The 3780-nt window shown below is 38.5% G+C and overlaps 1 pseudogene; it reads right to left on the reverse strand.

The window, feature by feature from the left end:
• Positions 1 to 1619: 1619 nt before the first annotated feature.
• LOC146906276 (uncharacterized) lies at positions 1620 to 2613 on the reverse strand (annotated as a pseudogene).
• Between the last annotated feature and the right edge of the window lie 1167 nt (positions 2614 to 3780).

The raw sequence follows: 3780 nt of genomic DNA on the forward strand, positions 1-3780 counted from the left end.
AACCTTTCCGTGATAATGATCATGTGTATAATTACCCTTTTGCCCTCATGTCTATATTGAACACAAGGCATAGACCGTGTCATCCTTGTCTAGTTCAATATTGGGCCCGTAGACATTTCTCCTGTTATGTAGGAGGGGAAAATTCCATCTAGGTCACTCATGTCCCTCAGCATGATTCATGGAGTACCCATCAACCAACTTTATAGTTATCCTGTTACGGACAACGTTTGAATGGTGACAAAGCACTCGACTCCAACATCTAGGGTACATAGTGGTTTCAGGTCGAAGGGTGGAATACACCACTATCACTATGAGAATATCTTATGACACTTTTCATAACTTTTACTATGTAGTATTCTCACGGCGGGTCAATCCAATATAAATATTACTCCTAATATTTATATCTATGTGAAGACTTGATAACTCTTTATCCATGATCTGTGAGATGTGATCATCAGTCTACCCACATAATAGTCTCTATGCTTTAATGATATCCCTCTTCTCAATAAAGCTTGACTACGGATACTTTAAGAATATTGTCCTTATGTTTAACGGGGTCTCACAATTAAGTTATACTTAATGTTCCATAAAACAGACTAACTATTCTAGGGACTTTCTTATTTTAAAACAAAACAAAATCAATAAAGAAATGCCTTATTATTTATATATTCACAATATATATTTATATCAATATCATGATACAAAGCCAAACCCAATCAATATAGTTTGGCTTTTAGGGCTTATTCCAACAACCCACAAATAGCAATTGTCTTTGGATCTTGTACCTCTCATAAGAACTTCTCCTTTCTCATCTGAGATCTGACATTCTGGTTTGGTGAAGTTTACTTTCAGACCCAGATCACACAACTGGCTGATGCTAATCAAGTTTGCAGTTAGTCCTCTGACTAACATCACATCATCAAGTCTTGGTAACCCATGTTTTATCAGGTTTCCAATTCCCACAATATTTCCTTTAGCTCCATCACCAAATGTGACATAACTGGTTACATACGGTCTCACATCCTCCAGATAAGTTTCAACACCAGTCATATGTCTTGAACAACCACTATCAAAATACCAGTCTTCTTTAGATGATGCTCTCAGGGATGTATGAGCAATCAGACCAGCCTTGATGTTTTTGTGGTTCCACCCATTCCTGGATAGATTCTATTGAAAGTGCATGAACTCACCTTTCAGCTTGAAGCAGTAGGGTCTGATGTGTCCCTTCTCTTTACAGTGATCACACACCCATATCTTTAATTTCTTCTTAGTCTGATGTTCCTCAGAATGTTTGAACATTGACTCTGCTGACTTTATTTCAGTCTGTTCATTAATCTGGTTCAGTTGAAGGTTCAACCTTGACAGTTCATCATTAGGTTCTGAGATATGTGCCAGATTATCAAACCTTTCATCCTGCAGTTGTGCAATCTCTCTTGCTTGCTGTTCAAGTTTCTGGGTTAGTTCACTGCTTTTAGCCATCAGGTCATGATAAGATATAGCAAGCTCTTCATAGGACATTTCTTCCTCACAAGACTCAGTGTCTGACATTATTCTACCTGCTAAGGCAGATACATGATTAGCAGATTCAGCTTTCACTTCATCATCTGAGTCATCCCCATCTAACCAAGCACAGCCAAACTTTTCTTCTGTTTCTTTAGAAAAGTGGCACACTCTGTTCTGATATGACCATATCCTTCACATTCATGACATTGTACCCCTTTGTAGTGGGAGTCTACTTCATCAGGTCTTGTCATCTTCTCTTTACTTGGTTGACTGTCAATGTTGGGTCGGATGTTCTGCCCATTTGGTCTGGACCTTCTGTCAAATCTTTTGAAGATCTTCTTGAACTGTCTCCCAAGTAGTGCCAGAGACTCTGCCATGTCTTCATCATCTTCAACATCTACTAGTGCATTATCAGCATTCACACTAGAAGAAAAGGCAATACCTTTCCCCTTTTTGTCAGACTTGCTGTTGACAGTTAATTCAAAATTTTGCAGGGATCCTATCAATTCATCAACCTTTAGACTAGATATGTCCTGAGCTTCTTCTATAGCTGTAACTTTCATGTCAAATCTCTTAGGTAGAGATCTGAGAATTTTTCTCACAAGCTTTTCATCAGAGATTTTCTCTCCAAGGGACTCAAAAGAATTTGCAATGTCCAGGATGTTTAAGTGATAATCCTGAATGCTCTAATCTTCCAACATTTTCAGATTCTCAAATTTAGTGGTAAGAAGTTGAATTTTAGCACTTTTTACCTTAGTTGTGCCTTCATGAGCAGTTTTGAGAATCTCCCAAGCATCCTTAGCCACAGTGCATTGCTTGATCAATCTAAACATATTTTTGTCCACACCATTGAACAGAGCATTCAAAGCTTTTGAGTTTCCAAGAGCTAATTCATCTTCATCAGCACTCCATTCTTCTTCAGGTTTCAACACATCAGTCCTGTTGCCATCAGCATCATGTTGCACAGGATGTTCCCAACCTCTCAGAACTGCCTTCCATGTTTTTGCTGTCAATAAATTTGAGGAAGTCACTCATGCGTGATTTCCAGTAATCATAGTTGGAGCCATCCAACAGAGGAGGCCTGTTTACAAATCCACCTTCCTTATCCATAGTGCTAGAATAGAACTCCCTGGAGCTCACCCTAAAACAGGCAGGGTGCCTGCTCTGATGCCAATTGAAATTCTAGCGCACTTGTTTTAATATGTTCTGTCGGATGTTTTAACGTTTACGATGTTTCGATTAATGTTTCAACATCATGCGATAAACAGAAATAAAACAAGAAAAGAAAGTGCAGAAAGTAAAGAACACAGAAAGTTTGTTGACCTAGTTCAGCACAACACGCTTACATCTGGGGGCTACCAAGCCAGGAAGGAAATCCACTAGTGTAGTCCTTATTCAATAGCTCTCAGCAAACTCCTCGTTTACACTATATGACCTAGGACCTACCCGTCTAGACTTCAACCTAGGAACGCCTAGATCTGAGATCCCATCTCATTATCCTAATGGTCAGTCACTGCCCCAGCGACCTATCAGACCTCAAACACAAAAGATAGAAGTTACCTTCCAACACAAACAACCAAACCTTGTTTCACAACTTCGGTTTGATGCACAAGAGTATCAATACTCACAAAATCAGTCCTAAACAAGTATCTAACACGACACTAGAAAGAACACAGTAAAGATTCTAGACTTGCATCACAAACGATACAAGAACAGAATACATGAAGACTCAAACCCTAAAAATCTAACTTTTAGAATGACGGCTTGAATACTTAATTAGGTCTTGAAGTCTTCCTTTTATACTGAAGCAACTTGGGCTAAATAATTCATTGGGCTTCAGTAAACTTGGAGATCGGTTCAGCAAACCTGCAAAACAGAATCAGAAACAAATCTGGAAAGTCCTAATATGTCGGAACCTATTTAGAAACATTCCAAATCGTAACAAATATTTCCTAAAATAAAATATCTATTTTAGTAATATTCCACAGCTGATTCTTATAAGATATGCGCGTTACTTGGTCAGTAAGTAAAGGAAATATGGTTTCCTTAAACGATAAAATACGCGCGTACAGATAAGGCAGAAACTCAGGCACACTGAACCGTGCCAGAATGTTGGAACATTGTATACAACATCTTACAGAGTTGCCTAACCACATGCTGGAACATTGGTTCCAACTTACAGAACAAGGATATTTGTTTTAGCAATAATGTAGCCAACACAAATACCCAACACTTTGCAGCGGGATTAGTTCAACACCATAAAAATAGTCTTTGGCA

This window comes from Medicago sativa, chromosome 7 (assembly GCF_051527215.1).
Source record: "Medicago sativa cultivar Bolivia chromosome 7, Bolivia_mono, whole genome shotgun sequence".
Lineage (NCBI taxonomy): Eukaryota > Viridiplantae > Streptophyta > Magnoliopsida > Fabales > Fabaceae > Medicago > Medicago sativa.